General features: G+C 36.5%; 1 long non-coding RNA gene across 1 annotated transcript; it reads right to left on the bottom strand.

Annotated features, from left to right (window-relative positions):
- Nucleotides 1–1,818: 1,818 nt before the first annotated feature.
- On the bottom strand, nucleotides 1,819–2,322 carry LOC107716187 (uncharacterized). The gene is made up of 3 exons (XR_001637174.1): nucleotides 2,259–2,322; nucleotides 2,076–2,144; nucleotides 1,819–1,943 (listed from the first exon to the last, which is right to left on the bottom strand). It is a non-coding gene; the product is annotated as an uncharacterized LOC107716187 (long non-coding RNA).
- Nucleotides 2,323–11,597: the final 9,275 nt, after the last annotated feature.

Raw genomic sequence — 11,597 nt, forward strand, 5'->3', positions numbered from 1 at the left:
AACGTTTGGATTTGAAATCAAAATAATGGATAAATGTTGTGTTTGTGGTAAACAGCCGAGGATCAGGAGCGGACTGCAAATGCGTCCTGTGCGAAAGCAAAATGAGTCTGTGCTAGAGGTCTACACGGGTCCAAAAATTTGTACCCGAACCCGAAGAGACCCGTAAATGTGCTACACTGAACCGAGCCGGACCCGTCATTATTTTGAAAGTTGGACCCGGGCCCGTGCAGAACTGAGAAATGTCAAAAATGTACTACCCAGAACCGTCGCGGACCGTCAATTATTTGAAAGATGGACCCGAACCTGGCCGGGAAGACACAGACCCGACTGGACCCGATCGGTACATATTCCACAGCAAATTGCTATTAACAAGTCGATAAACAAGTTGCGAAAATTAAACTTTTTGTCTTACCTAATGTAAGAAGCCTTCTCCCTTGTACCTGACTGTGATGCACACAATCCTCCTTGCCAAGAAAGTTCCATCCATGTTATTCCTCTCTTGCCAATTGAAATGCGTAATCCACTCATTATTCCAGTTTCAAAAGTCCACTTGCTGTTACAGTGACGGATGACAAATGTGACTTTGCAGTTTTGCATCTTTTGTATCTCGAGTCAACTTGCATAATAATTTAGACTGTTTGCCCATTTGATAACGATTGCTCGTCCAGTGCCATGGCTGCTGGCGTTAGCTTTACTTATTTGCTATCATCTCTGTGCTCTCTGAGCCGAGTCTGAGCAAAAATTTTAGATATAACAACAAGATGGTTCATTCATAATGTTATTTAAAAAATAATCAATAATAACTCACATCACTCATGAAGGTATCCATTATCACCATGCGTGTGCATTAACTCCGCCCACCCTGCTTCTGATGACGTCGCTCGTGGTTTTGTTTTTTTCACCTTATTTCAAATTACCGACTCACACTTTTCTCATCCTAATTTTACAAGTTGAAAGTTACAAAACAACACACGCACAGCGCTGACTGACTCTGATAACGGCCGGGTGTTCTCCGAGTCCGATCGACTCGGGTATTACACACAATGTTAAACAGACCCGGGACCCGAAGTAATAGATTGGGACCCGACCCGGCTGACCATTTAAAATATAGCTCCGAACCCGTACGGATCCCGGGTCGTCGGGTCTCGGGTCCTCCGTGTAGACCTCTACTCTACACACAATATAAGCATCTCCTTTCAGTGTATACCCAGGTGAAAAAGAAATATATTTAAATTGTGCTTTTTCAGACATACTTACTATATTTAAATTATACTATACTAAGTGCATATTAAATGTATTATTTTGAAACATTCACATTTGTATTCTATAAAGTTACCCAGTTTGGGGGGGTGATTTTCCACGGATTCTTTATTCATTAGGAATTGTAGGCGTTGGACACCCATTTGGGAAAAAAAGGAAATAAAAAATAAAAAAGTATTGATCATTAAATATTTTATTCATTAAAAGGAAGAAACTCACAAGATTTTTTTTCTTCATCTCATGACTGGCATTTTAACCATAACTTACCAAAACATTTGGCGGATCTGGTTTAAAGGGGTCATATGATGCGATTTCAATTTTTCCTTTCTCTTTAGAGTGTTACAAGCTCTTGGTGCATAAAGAAGATCTGTAAAGTTGCAAACACTAAAGTCTCAAAACCAAAGAGATATTCTTTATAAAAGTTAAGAGTTAGCCACGCCTACCTAAAACGGCTCGTTCTAACACATTACACCAAATACACAAAATAATGTTCTTTTTAGCAGTATCATATGACCCCTTTAAAGGTTCCATCCTCAGAACAATGAAGTGTTGATTGTCCTATAAGATTAAGTCCTTTGTTACATCTATAGGAGACTGCTTCTAAATAATCATAACTCTCCAAAGGCTTCAAGTATCTTCAAGTTTCCCATTTTCTTTGGCTGGAGGTGCTGAACATTTCACCGCTAAAGAAAAACACATATCCAGGTGAATAGGTATTTATTTCCAGGACAAAAAAAAATTTTTTTTAATACAAATTGTAAATGGTTTTGTACTCTTCAATATTATATTTCATTTAAATGTAAGAACTGACATACGTTCACAGAGAGGATCTCGGCCATCCCATCCCTGATCTTCTAGTTGTTTCCTTACCCGCTAACATGTATCTGAAAGCAACGATTCTCATCTTACTAAATACTCAACAAACACAGCACACAATCTAAATTCCACATGGTTTAAAACACACTTAATCCACCACAAAGAAAATGACTTTCACTTACCCTTTGTCACAAACTGGTTTAGCCGTGTCACCAAATAAATTTCCAGTTACTTCATATCTCCCATGAAAGAAATTTGTAAGATTTCCAAAGGATTTTCCTGTATTTTATAAAAGATATTACTGATTGCTTTAGAATTGGTGATCTTCACATGCTGATGCAAATAATGAAAACAGCGTTTACTGTTTCAGTATTATTTAAGGTAGAGATTAATTCCAGGAGGAAACCATGAGTGATGCTGTTATGCTTCCTAGTGTCAGTTACTAAACCTTTATGAGACATTTAAGGCTTGTTGATGCATTTCAACTACTCACAAAAGATGTTTTAAAAAGTAGATTTAAAAAAAAAAGATAATGTTTAAAGGCACTTTAGAGGAATTTACAAATGTCGGGTACTTAACATATTTAATGACAGTACATACTTGTGCAACTGAGTTCCAGACTTGTCCACTGGTTTCCCTCACAGGTAACTGATCTAGATACTTTTAGGTCTGGCTTGTGTCCAATCACGCACTCAAATGTTACAGTGGATCCATCTGGGAAACTTTGTGTTGAGAAAAGGTCTGCTGTTAACACGACTATTATAGATAGACTATTATAAATCTATTATAGATCAGTGATATCAACCAAAAATGAAGAACATATGTGCATATGTGTGTGTGGAAAGTATCTATGCGTCCTCTGCTTGGGTTCTTCTCAAAAACGAGTAGCAAAGCAGCATTTAAAACAATAAAAATACAATACGCACTGTTGTTCAATATTTAATTACAGCTTCAGATGCATTATATTTTCATTTGCTACAAGGATACACAAGAAGCACGTTCAATGCTGACACGCAGACAGTTGTCATGGTAACGAACACCACAGCAACCGTTCGTGTGTCCGTGCTTAATACGCATCTCCTACATGAACAATATTTTAGGGGGCCCTTGGCTTTTGGGGGCGGTGGTCACCTACCTTTGCCTAATGGGAAAGTCTGTCTCTGGCTGTGTGCATTGGGCTAAGGAGAAGAACAAATCTCACTCTTTTAATCTGATGTAGTATTCCAGTAACCCAGTCATTGGGCAACTTTTTGCCATACAGATCAATGACAAAAAGTACCTGACATTTTGTGGAGTCCTTTGCTGCGTGTCAGTCTATATATTTAACTTGAATCTTTTCGGGTTTTAAACATTTTCTCACAATATTTGTCAAACAAATATTTAGGGTAAGGGTAAATAATAAAATCATTTACAATTTTTGTTCTGTCAAATTACAGACAGACAATTTCAGATGTGTATTTCACGATATAATAGATTGGTACGATATTATAGATGTCATTCATTGTAGCTATCTGAATGACTGATGAGTATCAAACTCACCTCTGATATTCCCAGCTTTCAGAAGTCACAGGAAGAGGGCCGCAGCACAGAGATACCGCAATTTAAATCCCATAGTCTCTGAACTAGCCCAATATAATTCCAGAGTAATTTATTTTCTGGAACAAAAACAGCAGTGAAACAGCAAATTATAAGGGATCTTCTTGGGTTCAGGATGAGTCGCATGTTGTTGACGCCCACAAGTTCATGCAGAATAAAATGGATTATAGAAGAACATAAGTTAATTAATGTGAAATTTTGTTCAGGTGTTAGTTAATGTTGGCCAGTAGCCTATTGAGAAAATAAAATCATATATTAGCTAGATTAAACTTGGTTTTATGGCTAGCTGCCTTAGTTTTAGAATTAGTTTGTTATAGTTTTTAATGGAATTTAAGTTTTACTGCATTTTTTGTATAAAATCAAATGAAATCTATATTAAAATAAATGAACTACAGCAGTATACTGATGAATTTGATTTTTTTATAGTAATTTACTGTAAAACGGTACAGTTTGCTACTGTAAATCAAATACAATTTGCTACTGTAAATCTTAATTAGAGTAACTTACTGGCAACAGTGTGCCAGTAAGTTACTGTAAAAACCCTTTGAAATGTCTAACAGTTTCATGTAAATGAACATGAGTTTGGTCATATTTCTCTCTTTTTTAGACCTTTAAAAGAAACTACAAACTTTAAAGTGCACATAATAGGCTCATCTCTTCAAAGTGTTCTTTTTGAATTAAAGATACATGTTCTTAATTAAATACCCAACAAGAAATGAATAGCACATTTATATTTTGTTTTTATGCAGTAAATATTTTATATTTAAGAACTTCCTTGATTCATTACCCAGAAATGTTTTTAGCAGAAATATACAATCTCTAAAACTTAATGCTAAGATTTTTTTTTTTAGTAGTAGTCAATTTATTATTTTGTTTAATCAGCATGTATTGCAGCTTGAAAAAAAATATGTGGTTACTATTATAAAAAAAAAAAAAAAAATTAATGCTTTTATTTTTGCTGCTTCTGTCATCACTGTTAGCTATAATGGTTCAGACTTCATATTTTGATCATATTGATAACAGCTAATAATGCTAATGCTTCCGCTTTGGTGGTACGCAGGGAACCAGAGGCTGTTTTGTTTGAATGTATGTCAATGGAGGAGAGGCTTCACTATGCTGAATAAACAGCTTTTTTGAGAAAACGGCTTATTTAATGAATCGTCAGCCTATCGGCTAATCTTCGACATGTTTTACACTAAACAATAGTTTTGAATTGAACTATTTTTTAGTTTACACCGAAAAAATGTTGTTTTAAAAGAGAAGTCACAGACTTTTTACCACAGGTGGGATTCAGCTTACATACACTTCTTATTCATTCCTATGGTATCCGTAAACTGCGATCGAGTGTCGCACAACTCTGACTGAAATTCAATGACAATGAGGCTGTAATGTGATTGGTTATCAAGGCACACTTGATCCAAGTTGACCGTTACGCTTTCTCCAATAGTAAGTAATACAGACCCTCTCATCTCCCAATAGTAAGACAATCTCTTTTCAGGCTTATTTGAAAACTACATGGTATGTATGTTGGAGCAGGGTTGGAACAAAACTCTACAGGGCTCCGGCCCTCCACGAATTGAGTTTGACACCCCTGCTTTAGACTATTAATCAAATGCTAAACGTATAATGTACAATATAAATAAATAATTTTAAAATAAAAAAACTAAATAAAACATTTTATTTCCCTGTGTTTCATGCGACACCAGAGAACTGTAAATATGTGAATGTGTGGAATAATTGAAATATAAGTTAAAATCTCAGGGGGTACTTCAAGTGAATATTTTCACTTGAAGTTTGGGAATCCCTGCATTAAATGAAAAAAAAAAAAAAAACAGAAATATAGTTAATTAAAAAAATTGAGTGTATTTGGTTGCCTTTTTTATTTTTTTACAGTGTATATATAAAACTTTCAAAGTAAGAAAAATTAATCTTTACAGTTCCTTGATCACTTTCCATGCATCAAGGTCATTGTGTGTGATATTTTGCATGAAAATATTAATTGCATTAATGTTGATATCTGCTTGCAATGTGAGGATTGTCTGTCCATATACATTTTTTTTTCAATATATTTTCAGAAAAAAACAGACACACCTAAAGCTAAAATATCTACAAAAGGAAGTTTGAATGAATTAAGCAGTTTGGGGCATTGTACACCTTGTGGATAATAAGAACAAGGAATATATTTTTTTTAGACAGCGTGAATTAAAAAGAATGCAAAGTATGTACATGCACACCATAAAAAAAGAAACACTTGTAATAAAGCTGCAACCATGATTCTTAATCAGATGTCTTTGGGGTGTTTGCCTTGAGCCCTAAGTCTTCTTGATGTATATTTTGAGCATGCGTGCACTACACATAAGATGGTAATCATAACTGAGGAGAGAATCCAACGAAGACACTCATACCACAGTGGTAAACCAGACTGGGACCTACAAAACAAAAAACATATGAGTTTTCAGCCTGCTAACAATTGTGTTAAACAACTGTGAATTCCTATTTACAATTTCATTGAAAAGATTATTATTCAAAATGTCTCCTATCAATACTTATGTTCTACAGAAGAAAGTCAGTCATACATGTTTGGAATGAAATGATTTTGGGTGAACTAATCTTTAGAATTCTGTAAATAATTAATAATAAATCATTTATTTTTCTTATGTATGTTCTCAAGAAGGGGTTTGTTGCCGTCTTGTTTTGAATTGATTTATTTTACCATGTTGAACAATAGCTTTCTGTTCATGTCTGATCAACTTACAGTGTCTTATTCTGACTCCATGTGATATGAGAAACTGTTGCAGAGCTCAGGAATTTCTCTGTCGTTTGGATGGATGTTGAGAGTGATGTTGTGCTTCTTATACAGTCATAGCTAGAGAAAGCTGGTCAAGAAAGAGAGGTTTATCTTCAGACATCTTATCTGTCAGACATCATAGAACCATGTAAACATCACTATATATATATTACTATATAAATTAAGTGCTACATCATGTCCACACATGTCAAGTAAATCTAATGTACTCAGAAGTTTAAAAATTACACCATAACAAAACAACTGGCCTAGCAACACAACAATCATTACAATATCACATTCACAGTACTATATACTGAAGTCCTCTGAGGACATTCTCACTGCAATCCTGAAATAAATTACAAGATGGCGCTGGTTGCATTACTTTGAAACAACTGTGCGAGTCTGAAGTGTAATACAAAAGACATGAAGGCCCTATCCGAAATCCGAGGGCATATAGCAGCCAAAAGGGCAAGTACGGTAGGTATAACTGCAGACCGGAGATCTCCAAAATGGGGCGTGAACTCCAAAAGTGGGCAGAACCTCCAAAATGGGGCGTGAACTCCAAAAGTGGGCAGAACCTCCAAAATGGGGCGTGAACTCCAAAAGTGGGCAGAACCTCCAAAATGGGGCGTGAACTCCAAAAGTGGGCAGAACCTCCAAAATGGGGCGTGAACTCCAAAAGTGGGCAGAACCTCCAAAATGGGGCGGGGTCTCTTCGCGCAAAGACTTTCACCATTGGCTCTGGCTTCAGCCAATTGTTATTGACTTTCATTTCAAAATAAAACTTTAGAAGTTAAACATCGTTTCTAGTTGATCTAAAATAAAATATGCTATATAAATTAATATTCTCCGTGAGAGCAGAGCCCAAAGCTCGTTGCCAGTGGTGTTCGGACTGGAGTTTGAACCTCTGCTTCATGATGTAAACGGGAATCACCCACGAGCTCTCCTGCGAGCCATCCCAGCACAGGGGACAGATTTTATTCTATGGCTTTGTTCTAAGCAGCGGGGGCGTCCCGGAGCACGAGATTCGCAGGGTAGGAGTGGGTAGTGACGCTGGGTGTAACTAAACAGGTGCCATTGTCCGGTGAGGTCCGGTTGGGGAGTTACGGAACGATCTCATATCGCATAATCTTTTACCATTTATCTCCTGAACCGCAACTTTCTTTACCACGCTATTCAGCGCCAATCCCGCTGTGCAGTCAATTTCACTGGTTAAGGTTAGGGTCAGGTGTGGGGTAGGTTTAGGGGTTAGCATTTTTTGTAGCATAATGTAGGAAATCAACACTTTAATTGACACAACCAATAAAATCTTTAGAATCAGCTGTGGGGCAGAGTTTGCACTGAAGTGGATTGGGGGGGAAATTGCGTATGCGTGTCATGTGCCTGTCTGTCAATGGGAGCAAGCCACGCCCTATTTTGGAGCTCCCACCCCGTTTTGGAGTTCCCGCCCCCATTTGGAGCTCTCCGGGCTGCGGGTATACCCTTCTCAAAAAGGGGGCACTTGCGAGCACCCTTCTGAAAGCTAAAATTATGAATTGGACACCCTACAGTCTCGTGGACTTAATGGACATGTGCATGCTAATTGCTAAATACTAATTACTAAAAATCTTAAGTTCAAATAGCTCAGTTCATCATGCCTTATAGTTATGGTCCTTGGTGTGAATGCACCTTAGCTGACCACTGTTTGGTGCAACTGGCCAATCAGAATCACGAATTCCAGAATGCAATGTAATAAAATACTTAAACAATGTACAAGTTAAACTCACCGTTTGATGAGATGAGATAAACACAGTCCTTGTCTGCAGGCTGAAGTAGTTGCAGAGAAACAAATTCACTGTTCTGGCTGCTGACCTCATTAAAGGCCGAGCAGAAAAGCTGACTGTCTTCAGTGATGTTTGAACGATGGAGAAAAAGATCAGTGGAATGGTGCAGGACAATGTTATTTGGGTGTCCAACTCTGTACCAAGTGTACCGCACATCCATTCCTCTCTCACTTCTACAGCGAAACGCAGATGGTTGTCCCCAGCATGTCATCTCTGGGGAACTGAGAGGCCAAACGTTTGGTTTTATTACAGCCTCTGAAATTAAATTGATATTTCTTACTGTGAAAGTCAATTTTCAAATGTGAACAATTACAGGTACACTGGCCAAATTATCTTTCAGATTGGCTTAATCACACTTCACATGATGAAAAAAGTCTTACCTTTTGTTACTGTGACTTGTATCCTTGTCATTATATCAGTATAAATTTTGTCAATCCCGACCCAGTACATTCCACGGTCATCCAACTTTAGATCTCCTATATAAACAACCAAACCTCTAGAAACTCGGTCAATGATTTGAGCCCGTGTTCGTTATGAGGCCTGTGTGAATCCATCTGTGTCCATCAGAACTTTACACGAGGATCTGGAGTCTCCAGCACACCAGTACTTCTTGTTAAATCGGAACTGGGATGTTTTGTAGGTGCAGATAATAGTCAATGTGCTTCCAATTGTGGCTTGAATCTTTGTTTTATCACACTGAAACTGCAGACTTACTAAAGAAAAAAAGTTACATTTTTAAACATTGTGTAAATAAAGTTGATTATTAAAATATATTGTTTTTATTCAAGCACATTTATTATTCGGGACCCCTCTCCCTTTGTCAGAACCCTTGGAATCACCCTAACCTACATAATCCTGACATATACAGGATTTCTCCAATCGTTTAGCTCCAATCATTTAGTCCATTTAAACCCGCCCCTGGAAGCTTGCATTCATCTGCCTCCACTTTTAAACGCCCACATCTCAAAAAATAACTGATGCATAGACCCAAGTTCCCACCCTACACTTTTTCATTTTCGATAATCTGTTTCACTCGGATGTGTCAAAATGCTGAAGAAATTATCTGTCATTACTTTCACTGTAACTGTAAGACCATTTCCACTATATGGACTTGGATGGTTGTAACACTTTTTGCTTTAACGTTTGTAACTCAATGTTTTCTGCGCTATATATATATCATACTTATATATATATATATATATATCATACTTAAATTATGATCTGCTAAACTGTAAATGAATGTAAAACACTTCAAACTAATTTTATTTTAAGAATTTTAATTTAAAAAGAGCATTAAAAATCATTCTAAAACGGCAAACCCATAACAGACTGTTTGTGCATGTTTTTTGTTCAGGTCATTTTGTTCAATCTATGTGTGAAAAGACCAGTGGTTACAACTCTTATCATCTGCTCAGATATGATATTTAAAGGTTTGTAAAATTTTGAGTAAATGCTACATCAAATTAAACAAGAAAATCTGATTCACAAGAGGATGTGATTCAGGTGATGCCAATTCAAGTCATTAAAAATGCATTAACATGATAGCAAATCAGATTATAAACCAGAAGATAAATTTTTATTTTTCCACCTAAAAGTACTCATAAACTGTGTGGTGGTCATGCATGTCCTAACTTCTAAGTGGTAAATCATGGCATGTTACAACATGCCAACACCAGTCTCTTTACATATAAAACTATACTCTGACAGAAATTTAGGTTTAATTTACTAAACAAATACAAGGCAGATAAACACAAAAACTCCTGTGAATAGATCAGTAAAAAGAGACTTACTCTGTGCTAAAAGCAGTAAGTACATTCCCTTCATACTGTTGATGAGTGTGTGAGAGCTATGTTATGTGTTGAAGCCCCTTGTTGCATGCTGTTAAAAATGTAACAGGATGTAAGGCAGCGATGGGCAAACTGTGGTTTTCAAATGGCATTGTACGGTATGCTCTGAGTATGCTGACTTATGTAGACATAAACACACGCAGTACATCTTCACTAAGCCTAAAAAAAGGAAACAGCACTCTTCATGCAAAAACTTTAAAAGAATAAGAATTAGAATACAGAGAATCTAACCTTTTTCGGTAAGATTACAAAGTGATATAAAGGAAATTGTACTTTTAATAGACCATTTTTCACTGAAACAAAACAGGAAAAGGTCAAATAATGCAATTGAATTAAACAGCCACTAGATGGAAGACTTACCTTCCAAGTACCTTTTCCAATGTAAAAGCTTTTGATTAATAAATTATTAGTTTTATATATATATAAATGTGTGTGTGTGTGTGTGTGTGTGTGGTTTATGAGGACATAAATTTGTATAATGACATGGGTATGACATAGATATTATAATGTGAAGGTGGTTTATGAGGACACTTGCTGTGTCCCTGTAACTCAAATGGCTTAAAAACACTAGATGGTGTTTTTTTTTTGTTTTGTTATTTTGAAATCTAAAAATGCTGAGAGTTTCCTGTGAGGGGTAGGTTTAGGTGTAGGGTTGGTGTGGTCGCCACAAGTATAGTAATACCAGTAAATTTTGACCTTGTGGGGACACTTTTTAGGTCCCCATGAGGAAACAACCTTATAAATCATACAGAATAAAGTATTCTGAAAATCCAAAAATGTATAAAGTTTTCTGTGAGGGGTAGGGTTAGGGTAAGGGGATAGAAAATCATTACCCCTATGGAATGTCCCATAAGGATTGGAATAATTCTGTGTATGTGTGTGTGTGCGTGTGTGAAATGTTGAAGTAGAAAGACTAAAATAGTATTTTCTTGTCATTTTTACATAGATGTATCTCTTTCAGTTCACTTAAAGTCATGTGGTATGACAAATTAAACACACACACACACACACACACACACACACACACACACACACACATAAAATATATCTAAAATAATAAATTTTAAATAGATACATCTCTTGCAGTTCACGTGTAGTCATGTAGTGTGGCAAATTCCTGTTTAAAAGTAAGAATTATACGAGAATTAGAAAATATTACATTTCTAAAATGTCATTTAAGCATGTCACACTGCAAGAGGACGCTTCTGTCATTGCCTGATATGTCAGATCAACTACCTGAATACATTTATTTCCAAGAGCTACACAAGTATCTCTCTCTGACATGTACACATTCTCTAAATTCTAGTTCATCCACAACTGTTTTGAATGTCATCAAACTGGCTTTGCTGCTTTCAACAATGAAGCAAATGACTGACTTTCTCAATATCTTTTTACATACAAGCGCACACCCACCCACAAAAGCTTCCTGTGTGGGGGTATGGGCTCTAAGACCTTGTGCTACAAAGT

This window comes from Sinocyclocheilus rhinocerous, unplaced genomic scaffold (genome assembly GCF_001515625.1).
Source record: "Sinocyclocheilus rhinocerous isolate Xijiao unplaced genomic scaffold, SAMN03320098_v1.1 scaffold148, whole genome shotgun sequence".
NCBI classification, from domain to species: domain Eukaryota; kingdom Metazoa; phylum Chordata; class Actinopteri; order Cypriniformes; family Cyprinidae; genus Sinocyclocheilus; species Sinocyclocheilus rhinocerous.